This window comes from Lynx canadensis, chromosome F1 (assembly GCF_007474595.2).
Source record: "Lynx canadensis isolate LIC74 chromosome F1, mLynCan4.pri.v2, whole genome shotgun sequence".
In the NCBI taxonomy this organism is placed as follows: Eukaryota; Metazoa; Chordata; class Mammalia; order Carnivora; family Felidae; genus Lynx; species Lynx canadensis.
The window spans coordinates 6,317,777-6,338,037 of NC_044319.2; the positions used below are offsets into that span (position 1 = coordinate 6,317,777).

The 20,261-nt window shown below is 47.8% G+C and overlaps 1 protein-coding gene and 1 non-coding gene across 2 annotated transcripts in view; both read right to left on the bottom strand.

Annotated features, from left to right (window-relative positions):
* The window catches only part of SDCCAG8 (SHH signaling and ciliogenesis regulator SDCCAG8), a 247,243-nt gene that overhangs the window by 17,692 nt on the left and 209,290 nt on the right, over nucleotides 1–20,261 (bottom strand).
* LOC115505761 lies at nucleotides 11,516–11,680 on the bottom strand. Its single transcript, XR_003966126.1, has one exon. It is a non-coding gene; the product is annotated as a U1 spliceosomal RNA (small nuclear RNA).

Consider the following 20,261-nt stretch of genomic DNA (forward strand, 5'->3'; position numbering starts at 1 on the left):
CCGTGTGTGTGTCTCTCTTGTGGGCGGGCCCACCTCTGGTCGCCTGGCTCTGAGGCCGCCTTGCCACCTCCTCCCTTGCCCTTTCCATCCACAGGGCTCAGACGCCCGGCTCTGGAGACTGGTTCCTAAACTATCCCCTCTTTCCGCAGCCAGCTGCCCTGGTTACCCCGCTGCGGTCCCATTCTCAGTCGTGGCTTGTCGGCCACTGTCACTGAACTCGGGTTCCCAGAGGACAGGAATGGGGTCTTGTTCATCTCTCCATCTCCAGCACTCAGCAAGGTGCCTGCCATATAGACTGTGCTGGGTAAATACATCAGAATGAACAAACTACTTTCCTATGGACACTATTTACACCAAAGAGACCTGTAATTTCTTGTCTGTAGTATAAGCATGCCTTCAGATGTCATAACTTTGAAAGGGCATAAAATATACATTAAATAATTTGAAGTATGCTGTCGAAATTCGCCACTAACTTAAAAGATCCCAGAACAGATGCGTGAGTGCCAGCTGTACTTGGATGTTCAGACATGGCTTCAAAATCCTACCACGAACTACCTATTCCGCTGGGGCGAGAGGCTTGGTCTCAGTCAACCTCAGGTTCTCCATTTCTAAAACTGAGAAAACAATAACTCCAGACCTCCTGAATCAGCAACTCCGGGGACGGTGGGGCCCAGCGGTGTATGTTTTCCTAAGCCCTCTGGGTGATTCTGGTACATTCTCAAGGGTAAGAACCACTGGCATGAGATAATTCACAATACTAGTCACACATACAACATGAGTTCTGGTGGAGAAAAATTTCTCCCCCTGGCTCCAACTCTGATCCCCAAAACAGCCAACTGTCCAAACGAAAACTATCATGGTCTACTCCCAGGCTTGGACGTCAGTCGTAAGTTAAGCAAAGCAACGTGGTCACATTGAGTGTCAGTTTCCTCACATGTGAAATGAGACAATAAGCTAGAAGCAGGGGTCAGCACACTTCACCCCCCCCCCAGGCCACACCCCACCCTGGACCACTGCCTGTTTTTGCACAATCTGCAAGCTAAGGATGCTTTTTCTATTTTCGAATGACAAATTTAAAAAAAAAAAAAAAGAAAAAGAAAAAGAATACTTTGATGTGAACGCTCCATGACATTCACTCTCAGCCCTGAAATACACTGACTGAAACCCAGCTATGCTCCTCCTTCACGTATCGTCTATGACCGCTTTGCCCTGTAACAGCCCAGTTGAGGAGCTGCAACTGAGCCTGAAATGTTGACGGCCTGACCCTTTGGAAAGAAAGTTTGCCAGCCACGGGGCTGCAGGATGATAGCCTTCTCTTCCAGCTCCGCACGTCCATGGCGCTGTGACCATACAATCTCACTGTGTTCCCATCCTCAAACCCTGCGGTCCGCTCTAGTCCTAATAACACGGGTTGTCCAAGTTGAAGTTTGAAAGCCCAATTACCCTGAAAACTTGCTCTAGGGACTTAATTTCAGCGAATAAGCCATATTAACTTAAAGTTGTACACTTTTCTCCAATGCCTGAACATCGCTCGCCACAGTTTACGTAATCCCATCTCATTAACGTCATACGGTGTCAGCGAGAATAAGCCACGTGCTTAGGCATCTGGAACACATTCCGGCCGGTTATCCTCACACAGAACATGAAGGCAGTTTCAATGGCTGCTCTGCCTTTTAATTTCCTTTGCCCAAATCCAACCTGTTCGACAGTGATCGTAATTGAGTCGTTCATTCTAAAGATTGGGCCATTCTGGGGAGAGTTGACCTTTCCAGCAAAGAAAATTTATGTTCCTGCACCCCTTTAATTTTTCATTCCTTTAAATTTCCAATCAGCGTAGGCGGGGGGCAGGCGCTGCTTAGGGGCAGCGATTGAGGGAGAGACCCCTGCTCTTCTCTGCAAAAGGAGCACCTGATGAAGTCATGTGAGAGCTGAGGGGCACCTCAGAGGTCAACCAGTCCAGCCCATTATGGTGAACCTGCGGCCGGTGGTCACACAGCTTGTGTGTAGTAAATCTAAGAATGAAACCCATGTCTCTTGACTCCAAATCCAGTGTTCTTGGAAGCATCTCAGAATCCTTTTGAAAAAGGCCTTCTATTTCATACTTAAAAAAGAAAAAAAAATGATTTTAGGCAAGGATCTTGAGAAAGGTGACCCACTGGGGGGACCTAGTGGGGGCTGGAGGCACAGTCATTCTCTGAGGCCGGGGTGGGGGAGCCCCTGGGCCAGTACTCCTCCACCCGGCTCAGGGGGATCGCCAGTCCTGGCTTTGCTTTTGTTCCTTTTTAACTGCACTTGGCTGCCGACTGATAGTTCTGTGAAGGACAATAAAAACACTCGTGCACCGATTGCCCTAAAAGTTTCGAAGCCCCGTTTCTGTTATCTCGTCCCCGACCGGTTTGCAGACTCCTCAGTCTGGATGCCAACCTAGTCCGGACTGGTGCTGGCACGAAGGACACAGATGCGGGAGGCCCAGGGCTCCAGAGACTCATTTGGGGAGCTTGCTGGGGGCCAGCTCCCCAGGCCGCCGCACCCCCGAGGCCTCGGGTGGCGTCACCTGGCTCTCTCACAGACCAGCTGCTTAAGACAGGCTGGAAATGAGCCTCAGCTTCGGCACAGAACACTGAGAACATCTGCTGCATCACTGCCTTGTCATCCGAGAGAGAAAGTGCCATGTGACACGGGCTGAGCTCCTGATCCCCTCCGAGGGCCTGGCAGGGAGAAAGGATCCTGCAACCAGGAACAGGAGGGGCAGGAGCCGACGCGTCAGGAACCTTAAACTCTAAAGAACCTAGGAGACTGTTTGCCTCCAGCCACGGTCACCTGTAGCTCGCTCTCGTTAAGGCAAAAGCAGTCATGGGGAGCACAGCCCCACTGTGCAACAGGGAACGGGATGGAGGGATGAAGACGGTCGGGTCTCACGATTGCTACAGAGGAGAGTCCAGGCCACATGCGGCGCGAGGCCATTTAGCAGCACCAGCAGAGCACCCCAGATGCCTCTCCTACCACCCTCTACCTAAACCTCAGTGGAAGCATCCCCTTGTTAAAAAGCATTTATTTGGGGGGCGCCTGGTGGCTCAGTCGGGTAAGAGTCCGACTCTTGATTTCGGCTCAGGTCATGATCTCGCGGTCGGTGAGTTCGAGCCCCGCGTCAGGCTCTGTGCTGACAGCTCGGAGCCCAGAGCCTGCTTCGGATTCTGTGTCTCCAGCTCTCTCTGCCCCTCCCCCACTCAGGCTCTGTCTCTCTCTCTCTCCTTCAAAAATAAATAAACATTAAAAAAATGTTTTCAATAAAAAATAAAAAAATAAACATTAAAAATTTTTCTAAAAATAAAAAATAAAAACAAAACTTTATTTGAAAATACTATCAAAAAAAGAAAATAATATCATACTGACAAAAAGTTGTAAGAATAGTACAAAGAATACCCGCATACCCTTTATCCAAATTTACCTGTTATCACTTAACCCATTTATTATTCTCCTCTCTCTCTCCACACACACACACACACACACACACACACACACACACAATGGATATGTATATAATTTATTTATTTATTTTAATTTTTTTAAAATTTTTAACGTTTATTTATTTTTGAGACAGAGAGAGAGAGAGAGCGCATGAACAGGGGAGGCTCAGAGAAAGAGGGAGACACAGAATCTGAAACAGGCTCCAGGCTCTGAGCTGTCAGCACAGAGCCTGACGCGGGGCTTGAACTCACGGACCACGAGATCATGACCCGAGCCGAAGTCGGACGCTTAACCGACTGAGCCACCCAGGCGCCCCTGTATATTTTTTATTGTTTTCAGAGCCATCTGACAGTAATTTGTGGGCACCCAGACCTCAGTGTGTAAATCCTAATGATAAAGACACTCCCATGTACCACAGTATATTATCAACTACATTGACTTGGAACAGTGACAAAATACCTTTATCTAACCTACTGATTTCTAGTTTTGTCAACTGACCGGAAAATGTCCCTTTCCTCCCTACAGAAAAGATCCTTTGTGCTTAGACAGCATGTCTATTTAGTACCCTGTATCTGGAACAACTAAGAGATCAGTTTTATTTTGACGAATACTATTTGCAACTAAAGCCAAGTATAGTCTTAAAAGCAGATGTGGCACTATGAGAACGCACGAGGGGCCTGTTCAGATGCCCTCCGGAGTGTCTGCAGCAGTGTGGCGTTAGCACGAAGATTCAGGGCCAGTGAGGTCCCCCAGGCGCTCCCAGAGGGTCTGAGTGTCCTGGAGTGCGGCAGATCCACACTGGAGTGAGCTTGCCCTCTGTCTTCTTCGTGTTCAACCATCCTCGAGGTCGGCAAATTGGCCACAGAGGTGTGATCGAGTCAGAGTGGGCCCACGGCAGCTCAGTAACCAGGTCCAATCACTACGGCACCCTTACTGGCACACATCTTAATTAGGTTTTAATGCAAGTAATTTGATAAGTACTCCTGGCCATCCGCTACAGAACTGTCAGTGCTGAAAGCTTTTTATTTAGCTCCTCTTCCCTCTATAGTCTATACTGAGGCAGCCTCCCTGCTGACCCTTGTCAAAGAACCCCATCTGCTGGTTGCCACGGTAACTGAAGGCGACCAATTGAGCTGAACAGAGTGACTCAGAAATAAAATCTGCAGCCAAAGGAATTCTGCTAAGAGTAATAAATCATTTAGTAAAAGGGGGTCCTGCACACAGTGATGGGCGTCGGGATAATACGGTGGCAGAGCTCTTCCAGCTAGAAGGTCCGGCAGAGGCCTGCCCGCTTCCTTTCCGGGGAACTCGGGCAGCACAAGAGTCCTAACCTCGCCCAGTTCCACGCCGTCGCGGGGGGCAGAAGGAACCAATTATCGACACTTTAACGTTTGGGTTGTGAAATTCTGAATTTTAAAAGTGGCAAGAGAACCAGACTAGGCTTCCAATACTCCTTCCTCTATTTTGTAAAAGGAGCACAAGTAAACAAAGTGCCCCACGCAGCTCAGGAAACCACGGTGGCCTTGAGGTGGGCGGCAGGGAGAGAAGACGTATTAAGACGGCTCTGGATGAAGGAAGGCCACCACTGCCTCCGGTCATCCATCAACCTTGGGGTGCTCCAAGCAGAAGCCATCTCTGTGTCCAAGGTGTGCAGTCCCTGAGAGAGCAGGGGAGACAGGATTGGGTTCAGAGAGCAGGGAGGTGTCACTACAGGATGGCGGAGAGGGTCAGGGGCTCTGTCTCTACAGCACTTGGTCAGTGTTCCGAACAGAGCAAAGGAGGCATCCTTCCTCAATTAAGAGTTCCTGAATGAGAGGAACAGAAAAGAGAGGGAAGGACGGGCTTCCTGAAGGCTGCTCCCCCGGGGGCCAAGTGAGGGCCCCAGCAGTGGGCTCAGTGTTGATGCCGAGGCCCTCCCAGCACCACCACCAAGGTTCCGGTCATGGCCCCCACGCCCGGTGAGCTTCTGCTGTGTAGACTAGGAACCCCCTGTGGGCAGCAGTGCCCAGATTTTAAGAAGAACCCCCAGGCATGCTAAATCATCCATCCAGTATTTACTCTCTCTAGGCCAGGTCCTGGTGGTTGTGATGCAGCGGCAGTAACACCCTCCCAGGCGATGACAATAGGCGGTGAGGGGCTACAGGACCGACAGCTGGGCCTGGGGCGCGGCGCGGGGCGGTGACGGGAGGCTGGGGACCCTGCTAGTGTCTCTTCCCACAGGCCGCAGAGCAGCATTTTGAGAGGTGTGGGCGCACAATACTGACATCCTCCCAAGCCCTGACCTGAGCTCACGGCCACGGGAGGACCTGCCCTAAACCATCCCCGGAGACAGTGTCCTGCTTTAGAGACGAGCAGCTACCAAACAGAAGGTAGTGGTCGTCTCCCCCCCAACTCGCCTCCCCCCCCCCACCTTTTCCTAGATGCCGCCAATGAAAGGCTCCATCTCAGACTTGCAGTGAAAATCCCGTCGACGGGAGCGGGGAGCGGTGGTGCGCGCTCAGGACGAGCCCCGGAGATGCAGCCCGCCTCCCGCCGCGCGCTGGCCACTTCCGAGCGCGCCCGCCGCGCCCCTGCACCTGCTCTCAGGCCGCCTCCGAGCGCGCCCGGGGCTGCGGGCGGCCCCTCCCGCGGCGGGCGGGGAGGCGCCCGGCTCCGGCCCCCAACCGCGCCCGCCGACGCCCGCCCCCCCCACCCCGCCCCAACCCCCGGGCCGCGCGGCCGCTCGCCCCGACCTCTGGGCTGCGCCGCGGCTGCCCGCGGGAGGGGGGTCCCGGGAAGGCGCCTGCACCTGCCGGGCGGCCGGGGCGGCTCCGCGGGGCCCGCGGGGCTCCGGGCTGTGGCGGACGGCGAGGATTAAGCCGACGTGGCAGTCGAAGAAGGAGATGGGCGAAAGGCTCATTAACTCCAAGCTCCCGTCCCCCGTCTCCTTCTCCCTGGGGAGCACTGCGGGAAAAGTTTCCTTGTGATGGGAAAGGTGCCGCGCGATTGTTACTGGCTTTTCTTACCTTTTAATTCCTTACGTGTAAACCAAACGTTCACCGTTTGTGGATCATCCTGGACACTCAAGATTATAACCAACCAGGAAAAAAATATTGGCTGACAGGCCGAAGCACCATTACGGCCCGCTTCGGTTTCTGGGTTAGTGATTAAGCTTCTCCTGTGACCCAACTGAAAGGGCCCAACACCTGAAGACCTCAAAGAAATGCGAGTTAAAAGGTGCTGGGTGTGACAGCGCTTTATCCGCGCCCCCATTGTCCTCCAATAACCCAACTGGTTTTCATGACCTATCCTAAATGCGCCATGAGAATCAGGGCTTTCTGATTCCGCACAAATGTTCTAAGCCTGAGGACCCTTTACTGCACAGTTGTTCATACTTACATTCCCTCTGCCTGCTTACAAAGTTACCATTAATTTCACTTTCCAACAACACTTCCCATCTCTTTGTGTGCGCTCACTCTCTCAAATTCTCCTCCATATTTCCACTCCCAGATACTCTTGAACTTTTGCACACATTGCCAGTTTGAGCCTGCACGGAACAATCAGTATATTAATTCCACTCGGAGAGAGGGAGGTTTTTCTAACACAATCTGCGCAACCTGAACTCTTTCCTTCAGAAACACTTTGCCTTTAAAAAGAAACTCCCAGCATGAACCTCATAAGAAGCGACATGTAACAGACAGTGCATGTGGCGTTGGGCATGCAGCTCAGAATTAAAAGAGAATTTTTTACTTTGTTTCTTCGGTGCCATGTGCATAATGTACATGTGGACGAAACTGACATCAGACATTTAAAGAAAAAAAAAAAAAAAAGAAAAAAGAAAAAGGGATGGGGGAGGGGGATGTGATGGTGGCGGGAAAGAAAGAAAATGTGTTGATAAAAACAGTAACTTCTGTTAATCTACATTTTTCAGTTACTGTCTTAATTAAGAATGTTAGGAAATATGTTGCAGTTTAATTGCATTGTTTCAAGAAATTCTAATGCTGACAAATTTGGGACCATGTACACTTGGATGGTATAAAGGATTAAAGTGGTAATTTCTTCCAATTGGGAGATAACAATCAAAATGATACTTCCCCCACGGCCCCCCACCTCCGCCCCATGTTCAGCATGAAATGAGCCCTGGGGGTGGGGGTCAAAGTAATGTGTTTTTAACCTGTGTCTATGAGATATAAATAATTTTTTTGAAATTTTTTAATGTTTATTTTTGAGAGAGACAAAGAGAGAGCGAGCAGGGGAGGGACAGAGAGAGGGACACAGAATCCAAAGCAGGCTCCAGATTCCCAGCTGTCATGTCAGCACAGAGCCCGATGCGGGGCTTGAACTCACGAAACCGTGAGATCATGACCTGAGAGGGAGTCGGATGCTCAACTGACTGAGCTACTCAGGCGTCCCACGAATAATTTTTTAATACAAAGAATTCACAAAAATGAAATAGCACCTCACCTGAAATAACTGGGTGACATTGGTATCCTTGCAGAAAAGAGTTATTTATGAAAGAAATTGGTAATGATCTCCAAGTGATTCTCAGATGACCTTGTGTCAGACAGTGAAAATCATCTGCCTCAGCCGCAAGTACACAAAAACAATGACAGTTTGAAGACATATTCAGATTTGGGGACGCTGTTTTCTTCCTTCCCCCTGCAGCCCAGTCCTGCACATGCTCTACGTTTCATTTCTTGAGGTGGGGGGGGGGGACGTTATTCACTTTTAACCTGGGCTCTCACTTCTTATTTGCTCCCATTCTCTGGGGCAGTTGGGCTCACTGCCTGTGATCGGGGCGGGGGGTGGGGGGTGGGAGCTCAAACCCTAAAGGAGATGCTGCTGTTCAGTGCTCTCTGCTCCCATGGCGTGCAGCGCAAACCAGGCACCCACAAGAGACTCCCACGGACCCAGTTCTTTCACTGCCTCAGCTACTCATCGCGCCTCCCGTGGACCACAATGCACGATACATCAGGGCATCTGATACATCATGGCGCCTGGGGGTGGGTCACCCATTCCCTTGAGGAGGCCGACCCAACTTGCTAGCAGCGAAAGGCATTGCATCGTATATGCAGTGGCCCTGAACTGGCCACAAAGAAAGATCTGTTTGCCCCAGAACGCAGCTGAAGTGTCCAGAGAGCTTGGCCAAGAGAACAGCTCCAAAGATTTGCTCTGGCTGGAAGGTGTCCCTTCTGCCTCAGTTTCTCAAAACAAGAACGGACAGAGAACGTGACCCCAGATGAAACACTGCCCACACGGTGCCAGTATCGCAGTGTCTCAAGTCTTGAACTTATATTTGCATTTCGTATCAGGGAGTGGAGTCCTGCTCAGTTAATGGCATGCATGACCCAAAAGACCAAAGAATTCACTGCTATGGAATTAGTACAATTTGTTTTTAAGTGGCACACATGAGATCCAAAATGGTGAAGGGGCACGCACGTCTCTTAGGTGGTCAACACCTGGGACCACATAAAACTCTGAGCTGACCCATTAAGGGATTAAAGATTTTTCATCTCTTGGGGTTTCTGGAAGTTGTGGTGGGAGAACGCCTCCCGGGGAGCTGGGAAAGGCCTCTGTCGGCCCGGCAGGACCCCAGCGTTCACTTCCAGGTTCAAGGGAGAGGAGAGAGTTCAGGCAGACATCCAGGCGGGGAGAGCCCAGAGCGAAATTCTAAGTGGAAAAGTTCTGAGTCCATTCTCGGAGTTGGAAGAACACTAAAAGAAGGAGAGGCCACAAGGGGGGAGGAAAAAGGGAAACAGCTCCCGCCCGAGGACCGACTGCCTATCCAGCAGCGGCAAGGCTGTTCCCGGGCTCCCAGGACCATTTGTTCCATTACACAATCTCCTGAAGCCATTTAGAGAGAGCTCAAACAACTGCCTGTACCAACACGACACATGGCTTCCCATCCCGACTCTTTGCTAATCCAGACGCTCCAACCATCTTTCTTTAAGATGCCATATGGTTGGCAGAAGCCTGTAGATCTAGCAGCACATCTGCTTGTAAGTTTCTCCTTCCCCTCCATCCCCCTAACAAAAGAGGGATCGGGAGACAGACCGCGCGGGGCACGCAGGCGTACCTCTGCCCACATATATATAGTTCTTTCTTTTGAAGCCTGCTAACTAAACAGAACTGTTAAAGGGATGATCGGGAATTATTCGGGGCTCGCTCATTTTTAACTCGACAACATGGCGATTTATTTGCCTGTCGTGATTCAGAACAAGATTAGAAAAACAAAGGGTGGCTGGTCTCCTTTTTCCAAGAGCTTGATTACTTGAAAACCACTTCAAAGCTCTCCCTCTGGGAATCCTTGGGAGGCTTTCTGGCCTCGGGAGAGGGACGGCACCCTTGCCTGAAGCTATCTCTCCTCTTCTTTTTGGTCAAGGAAGACGGACAGTCTGAGAAACCAGCAGATACCCAGAGCCTGCTTTGTTAGCAAGCACGGCGCGGCTGTATGCTAATGAGCCGGCACTGACACACTGCTTTTCCGTATGATGAGCAAAGATTGTTGACGCTGTTGAAATCCTGGCTCTCCTGGCCTGTGAGCCCACGGGCTGCCTCCTTGGAATCCGGCCCCCAGAAAGACAGGCTGCAAAAAAATAATACATTCGACTCTCCTGATGACTGAAATCTGGCCATTTGTAACTTAGAGCGGTGGGGGACGGGGGAGGGGAGCGGGACTGGGAAAATATTCTAAAATATTTCATCAGGCCAGGAATCAGAAAGACTAACTTTTACACAAACTAAAAGTTAAACCTGGCAGACACATGTGAGTGATCGAGGCCAGGGCGCTCGGCTTCAGGAGCAAAAATCTGCAGGGTGGGGGGGTGAGGGGCAGTTGGTCTAGCCTCTGTAACATAGGGACAGCTGGGATATTCCCTCCGGACTGGTGCAGAGAGCCCTCTTGCAGATGGGACACCCCCAACGGTGGCACCACTCAGTCACAGGTGAAAAGCCGTTTCTGATCTCCTTGTAAATTTGTTTGATCCATGTGTTGGTTGGCCACGCATGGTTTTCCAAGTCCGTGCAAATGAGGGATGGTAAAAAAAGCAAACCGAATATTCCATTGTTGCAAAAGTAGACCCTTTTTTTTTTCTTTCAGAAGTCAAAGAAGGGTGGAAAAGGATGCAGTGTTAAGTGCTGAGCACGTTAAATGAAATATCCCTTTATCTGCTTGGAAACTCTAAGTAGTCAGGCACTATTATTTTGATTTAATAGATTGTGGAGACTGAGGCTTAGAAAGGGTTAGCAAAAAAAAAAAAAAAAAAAAAAGAAGCAAAACTTCAGCAAACCTGCAGTGAGGAATTGCTGAACCCCAGGGAGCCTGGGTGGCTCAGCTGATTAGGCATCTGACTTTGGCTCAGGCCATGATCTCATGGTTCGTAGGTTCGAGCCCTGTGTCGGGCTCTGTGCTGACAGCTCGGGGCCTGGAGCCTGCTTCGGATTCTGCGTCTCCCTCTCTCTCTGTCCCTCCCCCACTAGTGCTCTGTCTCTCCGTCTCTCGCTCTCTCTCAAAAATAAATAAACATTAAAAAATTAAAAAAAAAAAAGTAACTGCCAGAGCCATGCAGATCTCATGAAGTCCAGTAGGCTCCAGGTGTTCAGGGACACTTCTGCACAGACACGTCCCCTCAGGATATGCCCGGGTTCCAGGCTGCCCACCTGAGCAGACCACTGTCAGCTGGTGAGCAATAAACTAGTTCAAATTAGTATGCTGACGGGGGCACCAAACTGTAAATTCCATTTACTTGTAATCTACAATGTGAATGAAAATTCATGTAACTGAAATGCAAAAACATGAGGAGTGACTAAGAAAGCATTGAATATTATAATGAAAGTATCAGAACTTAGCCATTCAAAAAGTATGCCCTTCAAATTATTCCCCTTGGGGATGTGGGGATAGCACGTGTTTTCCAACCACAAGGCCACTGCCTAGATCTCGCCGACAGGTTCCTCCTTTCTGAAACTTCCTCCATAGCCTCGGGCTTCATGGGTGGATACACATGTAAGTCTGTGAGTATGTGTTCAATGCATTTTGTCAAATTCATACATTTGTCCCCCCCCCCCGCCCCAGGGGAAAGCGCGAATGCAGTCACCCACTACCACAAATTGTGCAGTCAAGTTTCCCACATTTGGGGAAATCGCAGGGGTCAACACATCCGGAGTGCAATGGATAAGCCTCGCCCTGGGAAAACCACCTTCGCTGATCATGGTATCTCCCTTGCCAGGTAAGTATAAAAATCATATGTTTTAATATAAAATACATGCAGTGCAGGTTATACTACTCGATGATTACACAGACTAGATGCCGGGAGCCTGATTCTATTATCAACAGGAACAATAACCTATTATTAACAATTGTTTTGTTACCATTGAGATGCAGCTATGTAGAATGATGACTTTGAATTAAAAGAAAAAAATCTACGTTGAAATCTCAGCATGGTCCCAGGCAAATTCTTCTAAGCCTGTTTCATTTCCAATATAAAATGATTCTACTACCTCCCAGGACTACTTGGAGAGTTAGAGACAGCATGTAAAACGCCTGGCCCTTAGAGATCCTCACTAAGTGAAAGTACAATCATCATCATCATTATTATTTTTAATAAAGTGTTTCAGGGGCGCCTGGGGGGCTCAGTCAGGTGAGTGTCTGACCCTTGATTTCGGCTCAGGTCATGATCTCACCGTCGTGGGATGGAGCCCCGTGTCAGGATTCTCTGCTTGGGGTTCTCTCTCTCTCCCTCTCTCTTTTTGCCCCTCCCCCGCTCATGCTGGCTTTCTCTCTCTCTCAAAACAAATAAATAAACATTAAAAAAGTACTTCAGAGCATATGCACAGTGCTTCCACATACACGAGCTCACCTAACTCTGAAAACGGCCCCGAATAGACGAAGTGCTGCTTCTTTCAAATGAACGAGGCAATTAAGATTCCATAATAACATAACTAAAGCAATAAACAGTATGAGGTATTATTATTATTATTAATTGAGACTCTTCTATGTGCAGTGACTGTGCTAAGTGTTTTTCCAGTTATTTGTAAGTCATTATTAGCAACCTTTTCAAGAAGGTATTATGGCTACTATTGTGATCCTCATTTTATAGACAAGAAAGTGAGGCCCAGAGATGCCCCCGATATCTTGCCTTATACACATAGTAAGTGGAGAGCTAGAACACAATCCCAGGTCTGTCATCTAAACCCATGATCCTCACGGCAGCTATAAAATAGCTAAGACAGGACTGAAAGCCAGATTTCTCTGTTTAAGATCTGGTGCTTCTTTGTCCATACCACACTGTCCTTGGGTGGAACTTAACTAAAAGCTACTGGACATTTGACAAGACAGTCTCCTAGCAAAACAAAACAAAAAACAACTTTGTCCTCACCAAATTTCCATGTATGCTAGTAAATTCTATAGGGTCTGTGGTTCAAGTATCACGTGTGTTTATGTGCACTTGCACAGAGCCTGAATGCTGGGTGCCCCCTCCAGCGTAGTGAAAAATTAGAGTTTTCCTTAGAGCATTTGAATGCATCACACACACAAACACACACCATCAGAGCTGTCATTATATACTTGGAATCCAACATCACTGAAGTTGTCAGGAATTTCTTATCAAGACAATAGTCTTTCAGTAAAAGTTAACTGTCAATATAGGGCTTCTGAATCAAAATGATCTGCTGGGGATGCTAGAACATTTGGAGGCTGCTGATCAGATGCTGGCATGGAGCAAAGGGAGGTTTGGTGCACATATGTGCCCAAGCAGACAGCTCCCCCACACACACAAAGCCCCGAGGTGTCCCCGAGACTCTCCTCTGGCTTCTGGGCCAGTGGGATCTGGGGGCTGTAATCTGGGGTGGGTTTTTCTCCGGCCTCTGCTCTCTCCCTCCTCGCATCCCCCTCACCTGATTGGACCTGGACCGATTTCCAAAATCACTGGATCCCCCAGCTTCCTAATTTCACCGCTGACTCCAACTCAGTTCAAAACAGAATAGGATTTTAACCAACCAGCCAAGCAAACAAACAAATACCTTTTCTATCACTTCAGTGCTTCCAAATTCATTAATCTTTGGTCACATTTCCAGTCAACAGTCAAAAGCAGTTTCCAGGAGGGTCTGAGCATAATAGACTGTGAACGGAGATGTGTTACTTGGAAGTTAGCGCTGTATAAGCACCAAGTGCCCCCACGCTTTCAAACTTAAAGGAGATGAGTCTCAAAGGCCTCTCTAGAGTATTCTGGAATGCATCGTTATGAGGCGGCACTTCTGATCTGTCAGGGGTGGAGACCTGATTATTAACCGTCCGTCCCCCTGACAGTATTCCCCAGAGGCCGACATTGTGAACGTTGTGTCCCTCATTAATTGCAAGGGCTGCAGTAGTCCTGGGTTACAGCACGAGAACAAAAACCCTGTTTCATTCTAACTTCGCTAAAGGTGTAGGGAAGACCTATTTAATGTTCACGAGCTCTGATTACAGGTTGTACATGTTGCTCCCTGTGCTGAGCGCTGTGGCAATACACACATCTAACGTTTATTGAGTCCTTGCTGTGTGCCAGGCACTGCTCTGAACATTTGTGTAATAATTCGTGCAATCCTCTTAACCCCATGAGATACGTAACACAACTGTCATAATTTTATGGATGGAGATGTTTAGGCCCACGTTAAGTAGCTCGTCCCAAATCACACAGCACAGAAGAGGGCAGAGCAGGTATTTGAAGCCGTGCCATCTGGGTTCAGAAGGCACGTTCTTAACTACCCTTCCCTATGATGACTCTCAGAGACATTAAGTAGGAAAGGGTCTGATTCTCAGCCTACCAGCCATGGGAGTTTGGTGATATTTAGCCTCTCTCTAACCAGATGACTTCAAAGTAAAATATAATTTTTACCATACATGTCCCACCTGTCCATCTCACAAGATTGTTAGGAAACTTTATTTTATATTCATGTTCTCACGCCCATGATTCTCTGCTTTCTTTCTCCCGTGTGCAAAGGTCTAGTGTAGGCCCATTGGGCGTGACCTCTTTGAGGGGAGGGCCAGTATCTAATATATTTCAGTAGCTCCTGTGGCCAGACCTCACAGCTTGCTATGACTATCTTCATCACAGCCTCAGAAATTGCCTCTTTGGGTGCTAATTAGGGGCCCCAAAATGAACAACCAAAGACCTTTGGCTTTGCCAACCGAAGAAGGGGGCATAGATTTGTATAGATTTGTGCATCCTGCATTTGGTGTTTAAATGCCTTCTCCAAATGGTCTCAGACAAAATGAAAAGGCACTGAAATCAGCCAGCCCCAGTAAGATATACAGGGACAGTCTGACCAGAAATAAGCTAGGGAAAAACAAGTAGTAGCTTCTCTTCTGGAAGCCCCTGAGGTCAGCTTTGTCATCAGCCCACGGTGCTCAGGGATGTTAAAAACACTGCCACAATGGAGCGAACACAGCTAACGTGATAGAAAGGAGACAAGATTGGATATAAAACAGAAATACTGCCTTTCCAGAGAGAGAAAATTGTTAATACAAATGAACAGCTGTTTGGGAAGAAAACATTATTTCTCCAAACCCAGACAAAGCTCTATTTATTACATTTCAGAGACACTTAAATTATAGTGTCTGAAAGCTATCCTATCATGGGTTTATCTGTGACACCTAAATTATCCAAAAATCTGAGAGGTTAAGCCAAAATAAAGGCTTTCCTGTGAGAAAGGCTTCTAGAGAGAAAGTTCCTCTTTTTCCTCAAAGGAGCAGGTGAATAAATTCACTGTGTAGCATAACCAAATGAATACTAAATTCCAGCACTAAACTTTCTGGAAATGCAATGGAATATTAAATGCAAAATTCATTCCAAGATGTTAATGTATGCTATTTAAAAATCTAAATGCATAGTTCACTATTCCCATTGGTCTGTTTATATTCTTGTGTTCACATGGGTTCTCGACTGCATCCAGCTCTGGGTCTGCCCCAGGTGCTCCCCAAAAGTCCTGGAATGTTCTCTGTGCTTGCTGTGCTGGGCCAGTCCTGTTATGGGAGGTGCTGGAAATGGCATCAGCCCTGACCCTTCCAGAGGAGACCAGGGCTCACCAACACCTTTCTCACTGACTAGCATGTGTCTGGCTGCCTTGAGGCATTTCTGGAAAGTAGACTGTCACACTCTGATTAAAAAAAAAAAAAAAAAAAAAAATTGGGGCACCTGGGTGGCTCAGTTGGTTAGGCAACTGACTTCGGCTCAGGTCATGATCTCGCGGTTTGTTGAGTTCGAGCCCTGCATCAGGCTCTGTGCTGACAGCTCAGAGCCTGGAGCCTGCTTCGGATTCTGTGTCTCCCCCTCTCTCTACCCCTCCCCTGCTCACACTCTGTGTCTCTCTGTCTCTCAATAATAAATAAACGTTAAAAAAAAAAAGTAAAAAAAAAATTGCCACTAAGGGGAAAAAATGAAGAAAATCCTATTTGTCAGGGTCTAGGGAAAGTTACACAAGAGACCAAGTGACCAGGTTAGGGGGCACTGTCAAGGTCAAGGGTAGGCTTGCCTCAGTCCTTTCTGCTCATCCCTCCAGTCAATTCAAGTACAGCACAGGCTTCAGGCTAGATGGGAAACACAACAAAAGCAACACCGTAAAGAAGGAAACTAAAATCCATAATCCTGTGATGCTACCTTACCACAGGGTGACCTGAACTTGAATGCTCTGGGGCCACTCAGGAGTCTCTATCACCCTACACAAGACGTGTGCTTCCCTCCTCTCGTTAGCACTTGGTACTGTTCTACCTTTACTTCCGACACACCTCGTGGGGTGCAGTGCGGCATAGTAAGTTAGTGAAGACTTGAGAGTTTCCTAGTGAAAGGTGTTATGGTGTTATGTAAATACACAGTATTATTTTGTCTTTATTCCAGCATTACTGGTTTGAAATAGTTCAGTGTGTGTAAATATGTTTAATAATGTGTATTAATTAGATTTTTTTTTTTTTTTTTTGGAATTCCCTGGCATCTCAGTTAACTAAGTGGTAGCAGGCTTACTGGTGCAGGGAACTGTTAAGGACAGTCTCTGACAACTATCCGTTGGTCTGTCCCATTCAGATCAAATTCTAGCTAGGTGAATCCACTCAGAGCGTGTAGTCATTTACTTGAGCACAAGACGAAATCGCTAGGTTGTGACCCCCTCGTGAAAATAAAGAGCCAGATGCAAATGTTAAAATTCACAACTTGCGACCAACCCATCCCAGAGAATGGGAGGAACTGGGCAAGCTCCCTGTAAGCAGTTAGTATGATGGAAAAGCCTAAGCGTGCAATGTTCGGGAAAAAAAAAAAAATTCTTTTAAGTACCAGTACCACATGCTTTACACTGAAGTGTCTAAAAATAAATACTACTCTGAAGATCAAGTGTCAATCAGGGCCAGGTTAACCCTTGATAGCCACTTCTGTTCCCCTCTAGGAATAGCATTTTCTCCGACCTTGTCAGCAATGTAGGGTCAAGAGGATCTGACCGTGGCAACCCAACTTTCTTTACAGGGTTCTGAATAAAGGGTTATTTCCAGCCTTCTCTCCAGACAATAGCCATCTACACCTGCTGGCGCTCATAGGAACACTGAGAGTTCAGATTGGTTACATGGACAGGTATTTCCCGGAGACGCTGCTTTTTAAATATCCTGTGTGGGCATGTGCCCATGTGGCAGAATGGTCTTGTTTTCTTTCCCATCACAGATGGCTGAGAGTCCTTCCCATGAGAATGGAGTCAAAAGCATAGGCTTCAGAATTATCATAAAGATGGGGAGAAGGTGTCAATGAATTACTGAAAAACTCACAGAACTCATCATATGCTGAGTTAAATGAGTAATGTTACCCTAGAGAACATTTTGTGTTATGTGTATTATTTTCTCCCTCCCAAGATAAAAATCTGCACAGAGACCTGCACTGTGATTGGACTGTGCCATACAGGCATCATAAGAAGTCCTTGAGTCAGGACGGTCTTGAGCTGGACAGCCAACAGAAACACTCCAGGCTAGCTGACTGAGCCACCAGGAGGGACAAGACATAGAACCATGCCTCGACATTGGGAATACAAGGGAGGTCAGACAGAAGTCATGTGCTGCTTCTCATGTTGGGTTTTAAGTCTAAACCGATCTTCCAAAGTGTGGAAAACAAAGAATATTATTAGAAAGAGTGCCTTTTTTTACTCTCTGCATATACCCAGCTCTCCTTCAGAGTCAAGAATCACCTTCTACAAAGCCCTATCTGATCTCCTCCTATATGTTCCTTCTCCCGTGTTCCACATCATCGCTCTGATCACAGTGCATCAGAACTGTCTACAGGAAGAAAGGTCAGCCCTTTGTGAGCAGGGGATGGTTCTCACGGGCAGCCACAATGTCTGGCACAGGACCTGACATAGGCAGGTATTGAAGGAAAGAAGGATTTTTTTTAAGTGTTTATTTATTTTTGAGAGAGAGAGACAGAGAGACAAAGTGTAAGTGGTGGGGGAGGGGAAGAGAGCGAGGGAGGCACAGAACCCGAATCAGGCTCCAGGCTCCGAGCCATCAGCACAGAGCCCGATGCGGGGCTCGAACTCACGAACTGTGAGATCGTGACCTGAGCCAAAGTGGAACGCTCATCCAACTGAGCCACCCAGGCGCCCCAGGGAAAATAGGATTTGTAATGACAGCATCACAGACCGTGCTTATAAAGCACCGACTGGCCTGAAATCAGATGGCATCACAGTCACATCACCCTTTTTATAGAGATGGCTTTCAAGGAACCACTGGCAAAAGCTGCCATCTGCCATCTCCACCTTCAGCTGGAGTAGAGAATTAGTTACATTTGTGGAGGTCATATTGCTTTTGCTTCTGAAGAATATGGACTTCTTTTTTTTTTTTTTTTTTTTTTTTTTTTTGCTAAAAGAAAACTAGATAAAAAAGAGGGCAATGCCTCGGTGTAGAGAAGGCCTTGGGGACTTTCTAGGAAAACAATTTCACTGGCAGCAGCTGGAGATGCAGCATATGATCTTGCTAAAGCTGTTTAAGTACCATACACGCTGTTGATGCTGGTGTTTTCCAGTGACTAAGAGGCAGGGACTTCAATGCAACGTGAAGAAAATACCACAACATTCACCTGTCCCGGCAAGTATTTACCAAACACCTACAACGTACTCCCTACCGGCTGCTGGGAAATGGTGGAGGACAAGACAGAGAAGATGTCACTCCCAGGGGGTTGCATGTAGTTGTCGACGGGATCCCTATCTGGGGGAATTTCGCAAAGACGCTTCTGGGAAAGTGCTGGGAGAGGAACCTCAGTGGTGGAGTGGAGGCAAGTTAAATCTCTGCTGGAGGACTCACTCATGAAGGCATCAACGTGACGCGATTCGGTAAGCTTTGTTTAAACAGACTTCCAACTACATTTTATGAGCTCTGGCCACAGTGGCTACCCAAGTAGATTAGATACTGGCCCCGCCCCTCAGCACCTCCAGAAAGACCTTGGCACATGGGTAAGGAAAGCAGTAGATCGGCGTGCAAGGGGAGGGCCCAGGTGCAGGTGAGCGGTCTTAGAATTCAGAAAGAGGACTTCATTGAAGAAAACCTCTCCATTGACTCTACAGCAATGTGAGTTACTGATGAACCGACAAGATACGACAGTACACTCATCTGTACCAATAACCCTGAAAGAGAGTAATACGGAAATAAAATGTACTGCCTGACTGGTAACAAAGGTTTCGATGCAATCCGTTTCACAACACAGCAGAATGCTAATGTAGTTCAAATCTGACTGGATGTGCCAAGAAAGAAAAAATGTTTCCCATCGATGCAAATTTTTTGGAGACTAAGAAAATGGACTTCTAGAGCCTCTCAAGGACTCTGCTAGTCATGCCACAGACAGTTTGAAGGAACTGCTGACTCCTGAGACCACGCCGCGGGATTAAAACAAAGACCGCAAAGTTGCCGCCTTCCCCAAGCAGCATTCATGGGATCGCGAGGCGGGGACACCTTTCAGAGCAGGGAACAGGCAGAGCTGGGAACAGGCAGGCTGACCCAGTGCACTTTCTTTTTGATCAACCTTATATTTGACTGTATTTTAGTAAATTATCCATGTAGTTGTATTTTGACAGCTCTCTTTACAGCAGTAAAACAAAATGTGTGCATCGCAAATGGCAAAGATTCAAATTTCAGCTATGTTTATCCAAAATAGCACTGAACTGCTTCTGTACTTATGCTATACTGCCTACAGCTTTACGGAAGGGAAGACAGATGGGATGAATTTAGCAGGGAAACAGCTGTGGCTTGAAGAAGAGACAAGCAAAAGTTTTGCTATCAGGCTTCATTATGTATCAAGGTACCAGTAAAATGTGTATCCGTAAGGCAGCCAAAAAAGTGTTTTTCATTTGACTAGTGATAATTACCCTTTCTCAACAGCTGACAATGTTCTAAGTGGCATTAAATAGGTAGAATAATTAAGCAATAAGATACAACAGGCAGCGCCTTGCTGGGAACTGTGGTTCCCCTCAGGTGAGCTTGGAAGGCCGAGGCTAAGGGGTCAATGACTTTCAACCGCCTGAGAGATACAGCAGGAAGTTGCTGGGGGGACCGCACACCATTAGGAAACAGAAGGGAAACTCCCCAGGGAGGCTGGAAACTGGGAGCTTATCTGTGACGGTGACATCTTGGAAAGAAAGTGACCCCCGAACTTCTCCCCTCGACTCAACAATGGATGTGCGCCCTTCACCCCCACTGGACATGCTTGTGGAAATGGAGGGAGGGATGGTCCTCCTCAGAATCATCTTTCGTCTGTGTTCAGATGTTCAGTTAGGTGTTTCTCAAGACTGGGCTGCGTCAACCTCCAGACAAGAGGAAATTT